The following is a 20,774-nucleotide window of genomic DNA, read 5'->3' as shown; positions in this document are numbered from 1 at the left end:
GAGGTGGCCAAAATATTGGAGTTTCAGCTTCAGCATCAGTCCTTCCAATGAATATTCAGGACTGATTTCCTTTAGGATGGGTTGGTTGGATCTCCTTGCAGTTCAAGGGACTCTCAAGAGTCTTCTCCAACACCACAGTTCAAAAGCATCAATTCTTCGGCGCTCAGCTTTCTTTGTAGTCCAACTTTGTTGGACTTTGTTGGCAAAGTGTGTCTCTGCTTTTTAATGCTGTCTAAGCATCTTTTAATTTCATTGCTGCAGTCACCATCTGCAGTGATTTTGGAACCCAGAAAAATAAAGTCAGCCACTGTTTCCACTGTTTCCCCATCTATTTGCCATGAAGTGATGGGTCCTGATGCCATGATCTTAGTTTTCTGAATGTGGAGCTTTAAGCCAACTTTTTCAATCTCCTCTTTCACTTTCATCAAGAAGCTCTTTAGTTCTTCACCTTCTGCCATAAGTGTGGTGTCATCTGCATATCTGAGGTTATTGATATTTCTCCCAGCAATCTTGATTCCAGCGTGTGCTTCATCCAGCCCAGTGTTTCTCATGATGTACTCTGCATGTAAGTTAAATGAGCAGGGTGACAATATACAGCCTTGATGTACTCCTTTTCCTATTTGGAATCAGCCTGTTTTTCCACATCCAGTTCTAACTGTTGATTCCTGACCTGCATACAGATTTCTCAAGAGGGAGGTCAGGTGGTCTGATATTCCCATCTCTTTCAGAATTTTCCACACTTTGTTGTTATCCACACAAAGGCTTTGGCATAGTCAATAAAGCAGAAGTGGATGTTTTTCTGGAACTCTCTTGCTTTTTCTATGATCCAATGGATGTTGGCAATTCGATCTTTGGTTCCCCTGCTTTTTCTAAATCCAGCTTGAACATCTGGAAGTTCATGGTTCACATATTGCTGAAGCCTGGCTTGGAGAATTTTGAGCATTACTTTGCTAGCATGTGAGATGAGTGCAATTGTGTGGGAGTTTGAGCATTCTCTGGCATTGCCTTTCTTTGGGATTGGAATGAAAACTGATCTTTTCCAGCCCCATGGCCACTGCTGAATTGGCTGGCATATTGAGTGCAGCACTTTCACAGCATCATCTTTTAGGATTTGAAATAGCTCAACTGGAATTCCATCACCTCCACTAGCTTTGTTTGTAGTGACGCTTCCTAAGGCCCACCTGACTTCACATTCCAGGATGTCTGGCTCTAGGTGGGTGATCATACCATTGTGATTATCTCGGTTGTGAAGATCTTTTATGTACTTGCCATCTCTTCTTAATATCTTCTGTTTCTGTTAGGTCCATACCATTTCTGTCCTTTATTGAGCCCATCTTTGCATTAAATGTTCCCTTGGTATCTCTAATTTTTTTGAAGAGATCTCTAGTCTTTCCCATTCTATTATTTTCCTCTATTTCTTTGCACTGATCACTGAGGGAGGCTTTCTTATCTCTCCTTGCTATTCTTTGGAATTCTGCATTCAAATGGGTTTATCTTTCCTTTTCTCCTTTGCTTTTCACTTTTCTTTTTTTCACAGATATTTGTAAGGCCTCCCCAGACAGCCATTTTGCTTTTTTGCATTTCTTTTTCTTGGAGATGGTCTTGATCCCTGTCTCCTGTACAATGCCGTGAACCTCCATCCATAGTTCATCAGGCACTCTGTCTATAAGATCTAGCCCCTTAAATCTATTTCTCACTTCCACTGTATAATCATAAGGGATTTGATTTAGGTCATACCTGAATGGTCTAGTGGTTTTCCCCACTTTCTTCAATTTAAGTCTGAATTTGGCAATAAGGAGTTAATGATCTGAGCCACAGTCAGCTCCCGGTCTTGTTTTTGCTGACTGTATAGAGCTTCCCCATCTTTGGCTGCAAAGAATATGATCAATCTGATTTCGGTGTTGACCATCTGGTGATGTCCATGTGTAGAGTCTTCTCTTGTGTTGTTGGAAGAGGGTGTTTGCTATGACCAGTGCGTTCTCTTGGCTAAACTCTATTAGCCTTTGCCCTGCTTCAATCTGTACTCCAAGGCCAAATTTGCCTGTTACTCCAGGTGTTTCTTGACTTCCTACTTTTGCATTCCAGTCCCCTATAATGAAAAAGACATCTTTTTGGGGTGTTAGTTCTAGAAAGTCTTGTAGGTCTTCACAGAACCATTCAACTTCAGCTTCTTCAGTGCTACTGGTCGGGGCATAAACTTAGATTACCGTGATATTGAATTGTTTGCCTTGGAAACGAACAGAGATCATTCTCTTGTTTTTAAGATTGCATCCAAGTACTGCATTTTGGACTCTTTTATTGACTATGATGGCTACTCCATTTCTTCTAAGGGATTCCTGCCCACAGTAGTAGATATAATGGTCATCTGAGTTAAAGTCACCCATTCCAGTCCATTTTAATTTGCAGACTCCTAGAATGTCGACGTTCACTCTTGCCATCTCCTATTTGACCACTTCCAATTTGCGTTGATTGATTCATGGACCTAACATTCCAGGTTCATATGCAATATTGCTCTTTACAGCATCGGGCCTTGCTTCTATCACCAGTCACATCCACAACTGGGTGTTGTTTTTGCTTTGGCTCCGTCCCTTCATTCTTTCTGGAGTTACTTCTCCACTGCTCTCCAGTAGCATATTGGGCACCTATCGACCTAGGGAGTTCATTTTTCAGTGTCCTATCTTCTTGCCTTTTCATACTGTTCATGGACTATTTTGGGTTTCTACATAACAGAGTGGTGGGATTCTTAAAGGGTAAATCCCAATATGCTTGTATAAAAATGTTTTTATTAAATGTATGTGTGCCATTTTAACAATTCTAACCATTAAGCATGTGTGTGTGTGTGTTTGGCCACACCACTAGACTTACAGGATCTTAGTTTCCTAACCAGGGATCAAACCCAGGTCCTGACAGTGAAAACATTGAATCCTTGCTACTAGACAGCAAGGAAATTCCCATGTATATTCCATTCATTCTTTTTAAAAATGGTATCTTTTAAAACATTTATTTATTTATTTGCCTGAGCTGGGTCTTTGTTGCTGCATGCAGGCTTTCTCTAGTTATGGAGAGTAAGGACTACTCTCTAATTGCAGTGTGTGGGCTTCTCATTGGAGTGGATTCTCTTGTTGTGGAACATGGCCTCTAGGGTGCTCTGGCTTCGGTAGTTGTGGTGTACAGGCTTAGTTGCCCTGAGACCTGTGGAATCTTCCTGGACTAGGGATTGAACCTGTGTCCCCTGCATTGGCAGGTGTATTCTTAACCACTGACCACTAGGGAAGTCCCTCTATTCATTCTTGAAAACCAAGAATGAAAATCAAATTCACATACTGCTTCTCCTACTCTAGAAAGTTTTCTAAGAATGCTTCTCACTCACAGGTCACATGAAAAGCTTCATTTTCTGTGTTCAAGATTTATCACATTTTCTGTTATTCTTTCAATACACAACTGTCTCCCTGACAGGCCACGAGCAAAGGAGCATGTTGCTCTCTCTCTAACATGTTTAAAACTTAAAACACCATAAACACTTGGTAAAATGCATGTTAAATGAAAAGGTACTCAAAAGACACACAGGATGCAACTGGAAATCTTTTGTTGCTAAGCAGAATTTGTGTGTGGAAAATACGACTTTGCCAAATCTATGACAACAAGCTGAGAGTGAACATGATAAGATGAAAGGAACACTCTTTCAAGCCCTGCCAGTGCGGTGGGCAAAGGGAGGCACCTTCTAGTTTCTTTGCAAATGTGTGTTCTTCATATTGTGTATGTGTGACTATGCTTCCCTTCTATTTCCCACTTTTAGTTTCCTCTCCTTTTGAAATATACTTTTTCCTCCCATAGGGAAAACAGGCATTTTTACTGTTATGTTACAAAGTACTTTCAAGACAACAGTAAATTAGGTGTCAAAAATCCATTCAAACTATTTGAAAGAAATTGACAATTTCAGAACAACATAGTGTTTTTTCAAATTAAAATAACATTTCAGTGTGAAGAATTTTTTAAAACAAATATATTGCTCATAATAAGGTGAGTTGGGTGGGTGGAAGAGAAGCACAAAATTAACCAACCAGAAAATCTTAAACATTACACTCAGCAGATACTGTTTAAGCGTAGATCTGTTCTGGGTGTTTGCAGAGAGTCCCTGAGCTTTGTTCTATTGTCTTTTTGTGCTGAATATTATTTCTGGTGTCCTTTTTAAGATACTAGGAGTGAAAATGAAACATCTGGCTGGTACTATTTAGTATGTCTCTGGCTACATTTATAGATAAATGCAGTCCCTCCCCAAATCCAGGCTCTATAACCAGTTTCTACTAGCATATTTTCTTGCTTTAAAGGTTAGCTAGTGCTGTGAGTTCTAACTTCTAAATTAATGATGTTAACAGGACTTAGGATGTAAAAAAACAGACTCGTATGTTTTGTCTAATGCAACTTCTAAGAATGCATAATTAACAGTGTCTCCATTAATATACAGTATGTTCAACAGTGAGACACCGCTATCATAAATAAAGGTAGACATGGATAAATTTATAATTAAAAATGCATTAGAAATTACAAGCATAATTTATTTACTAATGTGCACTGGAATAAATTTTATGTGTAATATTTTAAAACAGGGCATTAATAAATAATAGTGAACATAAAATGTTTTTGCAGCTAAAAATATTTCAATAAATATTAGTAAGTTAAATGCGCTGCAGGAGTTATAATTGCTATGAAGTAAAGTTCATAGAATACAATCAATGTAGAAAACTGCTTCTTGAGTGTATTCAAAATATCAGAAACAAATAACTGTTTTTCTTTGAAAGCTGACAAGTAGGGTATTCACAGCAGTGCCTGCAAATGTTTTAAGAATAAAAGTTTAGGACATCCAAATAGTGGATAATTGATCATTTGATTAAGACAACCAAGATCCTTCTGATCAAAAACATTTACAGATTAGTGCATTCAATCTTACCCATTTGTTTGTTTGACCTATACTATTTTGGAGCAGTTTCTCCCACTTGAGAACTCCATAGGCTTTTTTTCTCAAGCTTTCATTTAAAAATTGACCTTTAGCTGGCACTGTGGTTTTGATCTATCAGGGGAAACAATTCCTAAGGTGCCAGGCACTATTCTAAGGACTCATGCATTTTCCACACTCGTAGCTCTTAACTACCTCACTCTGCTGACTCTGTTATCTTAATCTTATATTTATTTCAGTTTCTGAATGTTCACATCCGGTGTTTTCAATGAGATTGTAAGCCCCACAACACCCAGCAGTATTTGCTTGTTTGATGCCTCTGAAAAGAGATTATGTTTACGTGCAGAGTGTTTTTTGTAGTGTGGGGAGTTGTTTATTTGCTTTCTTTTTTCCATACATAGGACCTTAGTAGATGAATTGCAATGAATGGCATCCCTCATTGGTCGAGCCTTGTTCTGTGCCTGACGCCGATATACCTAATGGCTTATCAAGTCATTGTTGATGTTGTTTAGTCGCTAAATCATGTCCAGTTCTTTTGCGGCCCCATGGACTGTAGCCCACCAGACTCTCCTGTCCATGGGATTGTCCCAGGCAAGAATACTGGAGGGGGTTGCTATTTCCTTCTTCAGGGTATCTTTCCAACCCCAGGGATTGAACCTGAGTCTCCTGTATTGAAGGTAGATTACTGCTGAGCCACCAGGGAAGCCCAATAAAGCCATTAGACCTAATCTAATGTAATCCTCACAACAATCCAATAAATAGATATTGTTCTTATCCCCTTTTAACAAATGAGGAAACTGAACCTCAAATAGGTGACGTCACTGTCTCAAGATCTTATAGCTAGTAACTGGCTGACTTGGAGGCCCCAGGCTCTACATTTGCCCTAATAATAATCAGCAACCCCTGTTCCTAAAATAACCATGTCCTTTCTCTAAATCATGTCGCTGTCTGGCATCTCACAATTCTTTCAGCTGGCTTGTCCCCCCATTGATATCTAATCTAAGTCCCTCCTGCTCCCATTTAAGATAATTCCCTCATGTCCTGTCCTTAGTAGACAAGAACTGATGTTTAAAACACATGAGCAACATCCCTTTAGATATTTGAAGATGGCTATTAAATTCTCCTTAACCTTCTTTTCTCTGTGATATGGTATTAGTAACCCCAATTCCTTTAGCCTTTTCTCACAGGGAATCGTTCTAAAGCATTTCACACCCTAAGCCACATTCCTAGAGAGTGTTTTCAGATTTCCCATATCTCAATTCATTATCGTCACCTTCAAAGAGCATTTATTAAGCACCCACACATGCATGTGACCTCTGCTGGAATCTGTACGAGACAAGAAAGCAAAAAGAAGCTATCTGGATGCCATTACTCTAAGATGTCTGAGTCTCCAAATAGTGTTCTTTTAAATTCTTCCTGTGGGGACTCCCTGGTGGTCCAGTGGTTAAGACATCATGCTTCTAATAAAGGGCGTGTGGGTTCGATCCCTGACCAGGGAATTAGGATCTCACATGGTACAGAGCCAATAAATAACTAAATCCTTCCTGTGACTCTATCATCTTCCCACCTGACTCACCTCCTGATGATTTACTAAGCTAGAAGTAACCTGATGTATTTCAGTCATCATAGCATCCCTGACGATTGGCAGAGTAAGAACAAAATGTGTGCGTACTAAGTCACTTCAGTTGTGTCCAAATCTTTGTGATCCCATGGACTGTAGCCTGCCAGGCTCCTCTGTCTATGGGATTTCCCAGGCAAGGATACTGGAATGGGTGGCCATTTCCAGGGGATCTTCCCGACCCAGGGATCAAACCTGTGTCTTCTACATTGGCAGGCAAGTTCTTTACCGCTGAGCCACCAGGAAAGCCTGAGCAAATGCTAGGTCAGAAGTAAAAACAAAACTAAACCGAAAATCAGGTAGCCTGAAAACTGAAATCAGCCTCCACAGTCTGCTGAGGGCTTTTTTGCTTTCTTTGAAAAATTGGAATGATGTGGCAACACTGGGTCCACAGCCTACTTGTCAACAATCAGGTGAGTAGTGGTTGCCCTCCTCCTGGTGGGCAGCTGTGATGCAGGCCAGGCGTCAGCCACCATCCATCAAGACCCTCTTACTGTAGATTCCTCCATTTATTTGCAAGACCTGCCTGGTAGGATGGCACTTAAACCTGAGCCCCTAACCTGGCTTTAGGGAACAGTCTAAGAACTAATTTCTGCTATACACTACAGAGGTATTGATGATGAAGGGGAATGGTCCAGAGGGAAGTCTCAGAACCTGCTTCACCTGGGAGAACATGTTCTATTCACGCACTGAAGAGACTACAATTTCCAGCAAAATCTGGAGATTATACTGGAGAAAGTGATTCTAGGAAATAAAGGGGTGGGACTGTAAATTATGCATCTTTCTATTTCCCAGTTCTTTGCTAAAATCTCAGCACAAAAAATGTTGCTTTAAATGAAATATGAATGTGAAAGCATTAGTTGCTCAGTTATGTCTGACTCTTTGCGACCTGGTGGACTGTAGCCTGCCAGGCTCCTCTGTCCATGGAATTCTCCAGGCAAGAATACTGGAGTGGGTTGCCGTGCCCTTCGCCTAGGGATCTTCCTGACTCAGGGATCGAACCCAGGTCTCCTGCATTGCAGGCAGATTCTTTACTGTCTGAGCCACCAGGGGAATTCCCTGGTGTTTCGATGGTTAGGTCTCTGTGCTTTCATTACCAAGGAACTGGGTTCAGTCCTTGGTCCCTTGGGGTGCAGCAAATAAAAAGAAAAGGGTGGGGGGAATAAACTAATCCTAGCTTCAGCTCAGCTCTGTGACCCTGGTAGAGAGTCACATTGCTTCTCTCAGCCTCAGTTCCCTCATTCACAGAATGAAAGTGATGGCATTTACTTGGCAGGGTCTCATGATGTTCTTCTGTGAAATCTAAAATGTTTTATATATGTAGGCTGTAAAGGATGAAAAATTTGCCTCTCAAAGATATTTAGATTTTAATGTTGTTTTCCCAATACAGTAAAAAATAAATTTTTGAAATATGCATTTGTCTTTCAGACTCAGTGACAGAGATTTTGAATTAAATAATTTTCATTTTGAATAAAAAAGCCTGTAGACATCTTTATTTTACCTAGAAAAATAAATATGCTTGCCCTAAGAGAATACCTAATGCCGAGAACTTGGTTTCTTATGTCATTCCCCACAAAAAGGAGGAAGCAGGGCTCCTTGGAGAAATGGCTGACTCTAGAACTGTGGAAGGAAACATACAAGATGAACCTGAAACATCTTACAGTGCCAGAAAGTAAGAAAATGGTTGGAATAAAAAAAACCTACATGCATGGAGGTACATCAAAGGAACACAGGAACAGCAAGGAATTACGGTATATATCACAGGAAACTATATTCAATATCTTGTAATAAACTATAATGGGATAGATTTTCTTGAGAAATATATAAATATAATATATATATATAACCGAATCACTTTGATGTACACCTGAAACTAACATGTATACCTACTGCTACTACCACAAATCAACTATTCTTCAATAGTGCTTAGTCACTCAATTGTGTTCAGCTCTTTGTGACCCCATGGACTGTAGCTTGCCAGGTTCCTCTGACCACGGGGATTCTCTAGGCAAGAATACTGGAGTGGAATGCCATGCCCTCCTCCAGGGTATCTTCCCAACTCAGGGATTGAACTCAGGTCTTCCGCATTGTAGGCGGATTCTTTACCTTCTGAGCCACTAGGGAAGTCCAATAAAAATGAAATAAAAAATTTTTTAAAATATTCATTAAAAAAAAAAAGGGACACAGGAAACCAATGGCCAAACCTGAAGATTTTCAGCAGCAAAATAAAGTAGTATTGGATTATCACTCAAAGTATAAAATAAATATCCACTATCTCAGCCAGGTGATCAAGGATAATATCAACAGTAATAAGTGGGACTTTTCTGATAGTCCAGGGGTTAAGAATCTGCACTTCCACTGTAGGGGGCATTGGTTCAATCCCTGGTAGGGGAGCTAAGATCCCACATGCCGTGCAACTCGGTCAAAAAAGAAAAAAATAAAAAAACACAACAGTAATAAGTCACATTGCAAGTATGTACTCTTGCTACGATGTGATGAAAATGACAGTTTACCTCTGTGGTCTTCCTCCTCCAAACACACAACTCCAGTTTTCATGAGGAAAATCCTGATAAATCCCACTTGTGGGACATCCTACAAAAGACCAGGACTCCTCAGACTGTTAAGGTCATCAAGAACCAGAGAAGGTCTGAGAAGCTGCCCCAGTCAAGAGGAGCTTAAGGAACTACAACTATCAAATGTAATGTGGTATCCTGGGGGAGATCCTGGGACAGAAAAAAAAGTGTTAAGTAAAAGAAATCTGAATAAACTATGGACTTTCATTAATAAACTAAGCCATTTACTAATAAACTCAATTCAAGTTTAGTTGGTTCATTAATTATAACAAATGTACTAAATAATATATTAATAAGATGTTCATTATAGGGAACACTGGGTGCAAGGCAGATGGGAACTCTCTGGACTATGTTCTCAATTTTTCTGTAAATCTGAAACTGTTCTAAAAAATAAATTCTATTAAAACTATTTTTTAAACTGCTCATTATTACCTTTAAAACTCCCGCTGCCATTAAAAGCTGATATCGATCTGTAGAAAGTTAAAGAGATATAAAACATATTACAGGATGTTAATTGAAAAGTAACAAATAAGAGTATAATAATAGCATTTATAGTTTATATTTTAAAAAATGCACATCTGTGTACATATGCACTCTATAAATGCTTTTTGGAAGAGGCATGGAGATATGTACAAATAACTGTGGTGATTATTCCTAGGGAGGGGTTGGGGGTACAGAATTATGCTCAAGGAGGACTTGGGGTTTATCTGTATTGTTTTGGAAAGTATTTCAAAAAGAGCATAGCCTAGTATTATAATACTTATGTAATCACAAAATAGGTTAAGAATAGAAACAAACTTTGAAAATGAAAATCTTCTGCCCTTTGTTAGTTCACAGAAAGTTCCCTTCTCTAGCTCAGATCTCACTTGGTCTTGGCTTCCCCCTTAACCTTTTCCCTAAAGGATATTTTATTGATGTAGAGGACCAAATACAAAAGCTTCACCTAGAACCCACCAAAAGCTTTAATGATTATTTACCTAGAGTTTTTTATCCTTGCCTTCTGCTTTCCTGGCTGAAGGGGTTATCAAAAGTTTCTGCCTCAGGGGTGGTAACAATAATGTTGGCCGACATTTATTCATTCAATGACTACATTTACTGAGCACCCGGTTAGGCACTCTGTCTAGGTGGGAGGGATAGAGTCAGTGAACAAAACAAACAAAAACCCTCCCCTCATGGAACTTACTTTCTAATGGAGGGAGAAAGATAATATTATTATAATATTAAAACAACAAATAATAAGTAAAATAAGTGAGTAGTATGGGCTATGGAGAAAAATAAAACAGTTAATGATGAGGTGAATTGTAATTTGATGTAGGTAGGTGGTTCACACGTGGCTCATTGATGGTTATATTTGAGCAGAAATGTAGCTACCTGGAGAATAATTAATCCTTAGTGAACTACTTTTTAAATATGATGTCTTTGAATCCTTAAAACTGCCCTATGAGGTAAATATTCTAATGAGCCCCATTTTATAGATGAGGAAGCTGAGATTTGGAGGACAGCAGTAATTTGCCCCAAATTCCCTGGTGAGGGAAGAGCTGGATTGAAACCTCTGAGCCTGGGCTCTTCCTATTTGCTCTTTACTCTTCTGCTTTTTCCCTCTTGCCTTCCAACAAACCACTTCTTCGAATGTCAATATCCTTTGGACCTTGTCTTCTAGATTCTCTCTGCCCTAAAAAAAAACCAGCCTTGGGACTTCCCTGGTGGGCCAGGAGCTAAGACTGTACACTCCCAATGCAAGGGGCCCCGAGTTTGATCCCTGGTTGGGAAACTAGATCCCACATGCTCCAACAAAGACCTGGAGAAGCCAGAAAAAAAAACAAAACCAACAACAACCAAACATAAAAACCCCAGCCCTAACCAGAGCCCCACCGACACCCAAAGGAACTCGCCCCAACCTGGGGATGGGAGTAGAAGAGTTAGGCAACTCAGCTGTGACAACCTAAAGAACGGTTTAGTTTAATGCTCTGCTCACATTCAGGAAAAGCAAGTTGCTTCTCTTAACTGGCAGTGTCATTAAAAACTAAATAAGCATGAACACACTGAATGTAAATTTTTCCATGTTACAATTCTGGGTAAAACATCGCTCCTGCTGACCACTGCAGATTACCTTTCAGGAGCCAGAAGGCAGCATGGAAGAAACATGTTGCTTAGAGGACAAAAGGAAACAACGCCTGCAGGGGACACTCTAGAAGTGAGAAGGGGAATAAAGTATCAGAACTTCATTATCACAAGAAAATAGTGTGGTTTGGATTTGTGCATACAACACGCTACAAAACCAGAATAGGAATTTAAAACTTGCCTTAAAATTTCCCTCTCACATTTATGGGATTAAATCATTTTTTTGCATGCACCCATGTCCTTTGAAGGTTACACTGACCCTAAGCAGTAGCTGCTATAGTTGTACCCATTTCAGAGATGCAGAAATGAGGCTTAGAGAAGCAAATTGTTCAAGATCACCTGCAAAGCGAATATTTAAACTCAGGTGTGCAGAAAGCTTCATCTCGTAACTATAAAAACGCCTATTTGTCCCATATAAAGGCCTTGTGAAGATCAGGCAGATGTTTAAACAGAAGTTGTGTGAATCACTGTATATTAAACATCCCCTAGAAATACAGACTTTCCTGAGTAGAAGTAGTCATCTTCCCCCTATCCATTTTCAAGCCCTTAGAAGAATACCCAGAGAGTAAAATGGTTTCTAACTGGAAGGGGATGATGGTAAACCACAAAACATTTAAACCTTATCAACAAGTTTTCTTATGCTATATTTTACTTAAACTTTTCTCACTTAATGTAGATTACTTTATTATTTTATTCCTAAATTAAATTTTTTTTCTCAAAGTAATTGTGCACAAAGATTAATTTTAAGACCAAAAGGCTTATAACAAAAAGCTCTTATATTGTATTTTCTGTTACTTTCTTCTCCCTGATTCTGGTCCTCAGGATATAATATGGCTGCTAGGCTGTGAGATTTTTTAAAGGCTCAATTTAGTCCCTTTCTATTTGTTTTGGGTTGTTGTTGTGTGTGTGTTTGATGAAAGTTGTGGTAATTTACTCTATAGCATTTCTTTTACGATGAAATCATTACTGTTAGAGAAAAGTAAAAATGCACCATCTCAAGCCAACATATCCCTTTTTTTCTTTTGGTAAGTAGATTTTTAGTTTTTTAACCAAAGTTACACATAAGATTTGTTTAATACGCCAAATAGTTCTAGCCACAAGTCTGGTGTCTGCTGCATCACGGCAGATCGGTCCTCAATAAACGAGGGAAAATCGCAACCATTTTACACTGACATGAAGATCCCGGTGGTGCCTGATCGCCCGGCAGCATCTGCTTCTTTCCCTCTCGGATACAAAGCGGGCAAAGTCAACTTTATAAATCCTATTACAGAAATGGGCATCTTTCCCCAAAGGGTGCATAAGCATGCACGCTTTCCTACAATATCTGAAATACCAAATGAAGCGCATTTAAAAAAATTTTCTTACGGTTTGAATAGGGTATGAGAATGCATTTCCTTTTGAGCTGGATCCTAAGATCCGGCCAAATACCTAACTAGGGAAATGCTCACACATCCCACAGTGCGCGTTGACATGAAAGACTTTGCTTTTCTCCTCAACAAGAAACCCCCAAAGCCTTTCGTTGCATGATTGAAAGTGCCAGGGCTCTTCGGTCACTGGCTAATAGGTGGTGTTCTGCATCGTGAGAGCTGTCCAGGGTGCCCGCGTGCTCCGCGCAGCGCAAAATCGCCACGGCTACGCAGGAGGCTCTTCCTCATTTGGACGCATTGGAGCCGACAATGGCACCATTTTCAGGGACTGGGCTTTTGTTCTAACTCAAATGCGAAAGGTCTTTAAGGTGATTTTTGTACCTCTGGTTTTATTGCCTGAATATTCAATTTTTAGTTTTCATTATCTAAGTATACAAGACATGGTATAGGATCTGAATCTTTTTGAAATTAATTGCCGTGTAAATCAAACATATTTCTGTAGAATGCACTTACTCATCATTAGCATGCGAGAGTTTCCAGTAAAATATCTTTAGTATTATTTTTATTATTAACATATTTACACTGTCACTCCAGCCCTGCACCCTTTGTGAATCTGTTTTTAAAATAAATATGACCTGATACCAGAGTGATTGGTGCAATAAAAATGCCTGATGTGAAATTAATCAAATATGGTTGGGTTCAATTTATAAGGGACACATTAAGAAAAATTATTTCTTGTTCGGGTATGCCACTCTAGTGAATCAAACAGAACTGCGTATATTTCAGCAAGATACATGTAAAATCCATTCATTCAACAAACATTTATTATGCATTTACTGTGTGCATCACAGGGGATAAAAACCAAGCTGAGCAAACAAATTCACACATGAAACAACTGAAGACCATAAGCAACTGCATAATTGTGGAATATACGTTCACGATTCAAGGATTGCAGAAACAAAAGCTTAAGTAGCGGCAGTGCAATGCCCTGGTAAAGGGCGTGGGCCTCTGGATTTATTTCAGTTTTTTTCAGGAAGTGGCCATTAATTTTTGTGTGAAAAAATGAGAGCAGAGAGGCATAATTCATTGTGAAGATAGGTTTTATATTCTGTATATGTGAAGGAAATAAATTTCTAATGCAATAAAACAGAATGGAAAAAAAGAAAAAAACCCAGCTTGGTCTTTAGAGTCAAACAGACATGGGTTCAAATCTCAGCTCTGTTACTTACTAGCTGGGTGACCTTGGGTCTATGGTTTTGTGGAGCTTTGGGTTTTCTTATCTACGGTATGGAGATGATAAGGTCTTTCTAATAGGATTGTTGTGAGAATTAAATGAGATAATGTCCTCTGTAAGCATTCACTAAGTTTGTTATCATAGTGGGGCTGAGGGCAGTCAGAGAAGATGTGTTAGCAACTGCTATTGACAGAGTTGTGGGCAAAGATGAATGGTTGGAGCTGGTGTTCTAGGTGGAGGAGACAGTATGGACAGAAGCTGGAAGATAGGGCTCGAAACCAAGTATTCCACTCATTTCCAGGGATGGGGTTTTGCTTTCATCCTACAAGAGAGCCAGCTGAGTAGAGATAAGCCAAGTACTCAAGGACAATATTGCTACCATTCAGGTGGCTTAAACATAATTTCTAGACAGGTTAGCAGGGAGCATCCCTGGAGAACACCTGCAATCACTGAGCCGTAGGGGCATAGAACTCAGGACCCAAGACTCTGATCATCTTAAAGGCTGGAGTTCCCCTGCCTTTTTCAGTACTGTACACTACAGCCTAGTACAGTGTCTTGTCCAAGGGAAGCAATCAATAACCACTTGGTGAATGAATGAGTAAACCCTTGTGTCCTATAAAATGCAAACAACCTTTTACCTACTAGCTACATAAACTCAACCCCCGTGCCTCCATTTCTTTAACTGTAAAACAGGATAACTACCTATCGACCTCTCAGGACTGTTATGAATATCAAATGCATTAATATTTGTAAAGGGCTAAGAACAGTGCCTGGCACCTGGTCAGTTCTATATCAGTGTTTTTAAAATACAAAATAAATAACAATGTTAAAGGGTCCTGTGTGGAACTTTCCTGGCAGTCCAGTGGTTAAGATTCTGCCTTCCAATGCAGGAGCACAGGTTTGAACGCTGGTCAGAGAACTAAGGTCTTGCATGCCTCCGGGTGTGGCCAAAATTTTTTAAGGGGGAGGGGTCTTATGAGAATTAAATTAAAAAATGCTTAAAGGCAATAAGTATTTGTGGAGGGAAGTGAAGAGGGAAGGACCTGCCAATACCAAAACCCCACCCCAAGCAGGCTCAGAAGTACCCAGGTGCAGACTTAACAGGACCTGGTGAATCTAGGATTTGTCTTCTCCTTGAGCCAAGCATACAGTGGGCCTGGGGGAACCCTGGACCTACCTGTCCTCCTGTTTCATCTCCCCTCCCCAAACTCACTGGTACCAGATGATACCTTTAATTCAAGGCTGTGACCTGGGTCCCACACTATCAGCCCTGGACTATTCTAGGGCCCTACATGGCTGTATCCATCTTCGTATGCATGACTAACAGCTGAAGTCTTACTTCCAGTGAGATGGAATAGCTCTCCATCCCTTTCCATTCTCCTTCCTCCTCAGAGTGATAGTGCTGCCTCCTTTGTGGATCATGACTTCCCAGAAATCCTATTGCTCTCAACCACCAGAGAGGACCCCTTGGCTATCAACACAAGATGGACTGAAACAGGGCCCACCATGCCCACTGGATATTATTGTTCAGATGGCTGCTCACCCTCCCTGGCATCAGCCATCAGATTAGTCAGGCCACTGAGCCCAAACTCTGCCAACTCAATAATTCATTCATCTGTTCATAAATTCATTCTCATATTCATTTGACTATTGGTAATTCAGTTCTTCCTCTATGCTTAGTGCATAAAGATAGAGACACTGAGGTCATTCACATAGTGTTCCCGCAGTCAGAGAATTCACAGTCTAGTCGGGGAGAGAGATAACTCACAATATAGGGTAATTAGGTGCAAAAAGATCCATATAGTCAAAGCTATGGCTTTTCCTGTAGTAATGTATGGATTTGAGAGTTGGACCATACAGAAGACTGAGGGCCAAAGAATTGATGTTTTCAAAGTGCGGTGCTGGAGAAGACTCTTCAGAGTCCCTTGGACAGCAAGGAGATCAAACCAATCAATCCTAAAGGAAATCAATCCTGAATTCACTAGAAGGACTGATGCTGAAACTGAAGCTCCAATACCTTGGCTACCTAATGTGAAGAGTTAACTCATTGGAAAAGACCCTGGTGCTGGGAAAGATTGAAGGCAGGAGGAGAAGGGGATGACAGAGGATGAAATGGTTTGATGGCGCCACTGACTCAATGGACATGAGTTCGAGCAGACTCCAGGAGACAGTGAAGGACAGGGAGGCCTGGTGTGCTGCAGTCCATGGGGTCGCAAAGAGTCAGACACAACTTAGTGACTGAACAACAACAGAGTGCAAAAATAGAAATATATACAAGGTAGGAGAGACAAGGGAGATTTAGTACTCTTATCTGGGAGAATCAGGGAAGCATTTCCAGAAAAGCGACATTTGAGATGGGTTTTTGGAGACGGAATCAGATAAGATCAGAATCATTTTAGATCGAGGGGTGAAAAGGCATGGAGGGATCAAAGGGAGGACCTGGGCTCTAAGGTAAGGTTGGAGAGAAGCCGGGAGTAGTGGGCAGAGACCAGATGATGGAGAGAGTTGAACATGGGGCCAAGGAGCTTAAACCTAATGCTTTTTGGTGAAGAGATGTAGGGGACCCTGTGTGGTGCTGCCAGGCTCCCTCTTCACTGGAAGGCTGGTTGCCGTGGTTGCTGGGAACGCCATCCAGAGGCAATCGTCAGCTGTCAGGCCAGTTTAGCGATTCCCTCTGCAGCAGACAGCCACCTCATCCAAGGTCATGCCCTGCTCTGGCAGGACCCGCTGACATCTTAGGACTGATGAATGCAAGAGTATAAAGGCCCAGCCCTCGGGGCCCAGCTCTGGACAACTCTGAAGACCTATTTCAGTGCAAAAGGTCCCAGTGGGGTTGACTCAGGCTGTCATTGGTTCGACATTGAAGTTCGACTTCCCCCCGCCCCCACCCCGGTCCCTCCTGCTTTCTTCCCTTCTCTCCCATAGGAATTTCGACCAAGAGCAGCGTCACCCTGGGCATGGATCCCACCCTCTCTACTCAGAACTTCATTCATCAAGCGTCCACCTCTCCATGTCTCCTACTACAAGCTCCTACCTGTGAAGTATTTGAAAACTCCTCATTCTCTTTCATACCCCCTACAGCTTCTCAAGTCCACGTGGCCTTCCAGCTCCTGCCCTCTAACTCTCCTCTGCTTGATAGGTGAGTTTCTCCAAAAAGCTGTCAACTTCCGGTCTGCAGTCCTCCCTACCAATTCATTCTTTTGGTGACTCCACTGAATATCTGCCACACCCCCCAGCTCCACTAAAGCCTTTCACCAGGGTGCCAATGCTCACCATGTCTTTAAATTCAGCGGACACCTCTTTGACCATAACTCAGCTGAACTGTTGACTTCTCTCTTCTTAAAACACCCTTAGTTTCTGTGCTGCCATGCTTTCTAGTCTTTCTCCCACCCTATAGTGGCTGCTTTTTTTCTCCATCTGTCCCTAAATTATTGGTGCTCTGTCACAGATCCTCATTTTTCTCACTCACACTCTTTCACTGTGATCTCATTCACTGTCATGACTACTAACACCATCGAGATGTTAATAATTCCTAAATCTCTCTTTCTAGTGCAGACATCTTTCCTGAGCATTAGATCCACAACTGCCCACCAGATATCGCCCCTGGGTCATTCTGCAGGCTCCACAGGCTCCCACAACTGAATTTGTCACCCTCTCCTCAAGCCTTCATTTTTCTCATCAGTAAATCTCTGCTTCTGCTATTCCCCAGTTCTTCTTACCCAAATTCCCTAGGACCTCCCTGATCACACTCCACTAGCTTCATCCTGGAGCTTAACCCACTTTCTTCACTCCTGACTCATATTACACCTAGTTCAAAGTTAAGTCATCTACTGGGAACCAGGTTGTGGGGGCTCAGTTAAGAATGGGGCTCTTGGGACTTCCCTGGTGGTCTGGTAGCTAAGACTCTGCATTCCCAATGCAGGGGGCCCAGGTTTGATCCCTGGTCAGGGAACTAGATCCTGTGTGCTGCAACTAAGAGTTCACATGCCCCACAAGCCACAACCGTGAAGATCCCGTGAAGCCAAAAAAAAATGGGGCTTTTGAAAGACTCCCGACAACGTGAGCACCAGAAACTGCACAGCCTTCAGGACACTGGAGCTGTCCAGCTCCTTGTCTACCTTGTCCCCAGCCTCCCTCCTTTCCAAGCTGCACTGGTTTCTTCTTTCTGAGACTGTTCTAAGTGTCTTTTTCTGCTTCTCCCTTTGCTACTGACTAAACATACTGACTTGGAGGTCTGGGGGTTACATGTCCTCGATTCAAGTAGCCAGCAAACAAATCAGTGTCTTCCAGATGCAAAGGCATCAGTTTCTCAGAAGAGAAATGGTTGGGGTTTGCTCATTCCCGGTCTGATAAGCTACAGCTAGGAGAATTGGGCTCTGGCACAGGAAACGTGGTTATAGGGACACATAAGGACAGATGTGAAGTTCAAGAGGAAGTGGTATACTTGTGCTGGGCAGTTAAAGGACATGATTTTTACAGCCCTGAATAATCACAGGTGACCAACATTCCCAAGATGTAGAAAATTTAATTTTAGGCAAATATCTAACTTTTTTTTAATATCTATCTTATGGCTTTGTAAGGATCATTTGCTTATTTCATCTCCTTTCCTCTTTCCATCTTATTGTGCTAATGAGTAGCAACATAATAGGAAGAATATTACAAGGAAAATATTCCATGAGACTGTTTCTAAAAACTAAAATCTTAAAGATACACTTGAATACTACTTTCTCCCATAACACAGTTATTAATTATAATAATAAAATAAAAGGTGTTTGAGTGCATTTTAATCTTTTCTGCATTAAAATGTGACCTAGAAATTCAAAATGGAAGATAATCAAAAGTATCATCTAGTTGCTTCTGACAGAAGGAAGTTTATAACTGGTGCATAATATCACCAGGAAATCTTTGATGGCCCCCTTATGGTAAAAAAAAAAAAATTAGAAAATTTATTTTCAGATCAGCATTTTGTAGCATAATTCTTAAAGAAACTTTTACTTTAAATCAGTTTTATTGTAAGCCTAGAAAAGAAATGGGACTACAAGATGAACAAAATCTTGACAAGAAGCTAGTGAGAGAAAAAGAAATATACTGTGGAAGCACTTGGTTTTAAGAAATGAAACTCTGGATTTATGTATCAGCTTAAAAAAATCTCTCTAGGCACACTGTTCTGCAACTGTTTAGATCTTATCTGAAAATTTTAGTCTGTTTCAAATAAAAGCAGATTTCTTTGTTTCAAGATTGTGATTTTGTGATTCTTTATTTAACCAAATGTTTCCTAAGCACCAATTAGATACCAATTAGCAACAGCTAGGTATTTTTCAGGTATCGAATATCAAAAGAGCCTTTTTTCAAGGTGTAGAGTATACAAGATACTAGAAGCTACATTAAAAGGTACAGTCTCTATGGAAAATAGTAAGACAGTTACTGATAAAACTTTCAAATAGAATTACCAAATGATCCAGCAATTCTACTTACAGGTATATACAGGAAAAAAATGAAAGCAAGAACTCAGACACTTGAACACTCATGTTTGTAACAGCATTATTCATGATAGGTAAAATGTGAAAACAACCAAGCATTCCATTGATGGATGAATGAATTAACAAAATGTGATATATACAAATAATGGAATATTATCCAGCCTTAAAAAGGAAGAAACTCTACAGGAAATGCTACAGCGTGGATGAACCTTTAAAATTTTATGCTAAATGAAATAAGCCAGTCACAGAAGGACAAAATATTGTATGATTCCATTTATGTGAGGTACTTATTGCAAATTTATAGATACATAAAGTAGGAGAGTGGTGGCAGGGGGCTGGGGAAGGAGTGATGGGGAGTGAGAGTTCAATGGGTACAGAGTTTCAGTTTTGAAAGATGGAAAAGTTCCGGAGATGGATACTGGGGATGGGCACACCAGTGTGAATGTGCTCAATGCTAATGGCTGAAATAAAGATTTTAAAATGGTTAAAATGATGTTATGCATATTTCAATACAATTTTTTTTTAAAAAAAGGGTACACATTTACAAGAACCTGAGTGATACTTGGAACTCAAAAATGAAGGATTTACTTCCTTTTGGGGCTTAGAAAGGGTTTCTAGCGGTGACTCTAGAGCAGGGAGACAACATGTATGGTGGAAATGGTTGGAAATCTCTAGCCCCAGTTCCACTCTGTCACTTAGTGATGGGGGGAATCTTAGGATCGGTAACATAACCCCCCTGTAGGCAGTGTAACATGGGGGTTATTTACAAGAATGCTGAGCCAGAAGGCTTGCTTGAGTCATAGTTCATTCACCAGGCACATGGCCTTGGTCAAGTAATTTGACATCTCTAGGGCTCAGTTTCTCTAACAATGAAGAGGGAGGTCAATGCCCAGTTCATAGGGTTGTCATGAAGGTTTAACTAGATCAAGCATGAGAAACCATTAGCATAGTGTCTGCCACAAACTAAGGGCTCAATAAGTGTCAGTAGCTTGTTTTTTTCTGAGTCTTATCTACGTCAGTTTAATGTGACTTGTCTTAAGATCTTTGAGTTATTTTGAGACTCTGTAGAGATACTGTAAGTGAAACAGGTTAGACAGCATTATTGAAGAGGGTAAGACTTGGGTATGCATTCTCACTGAAGGGAACAGTATAAGGAAAAGGAAGAACTCCCAAAGTGTGGGGCATAAGGACTGATTAATACATTCAGCATATGGGAAGGAACAGGGGGGAAAATGGCTAGAGAGACAGAACTGGGAGAGCTTATTTAGGGCCTTGAAGGCCTGGCTAAGAAGCACATCACAGACGTAGATCCAATGTGAGATAGGGCAAGGATGCCATGATTTGATTTGGTGTTGAGAATTAAATTTGGAGGATGATGCCTCTCTTGGTCAGGTTGAACTGCTGTGACAAAATACTTTAGCCTGGGT

The sequence above is a fragment of the Cervus elaphus genome, chromosome 11 (assembly GCF_910594005.1).
Source record: "Cervus elaphus chromosome 11, mCerEla1.1, whole genome shotgun sequence".
In the NCBI taxonomy this organism is placed as follows: Eukaryota; Metazoa; Chordata; class Mammalia; order Artiodactyla; family Cervidae; genus Cervus; species Cervus elaphus.
Note: the sequence above shows the minus strand (reverse complement) of the source record.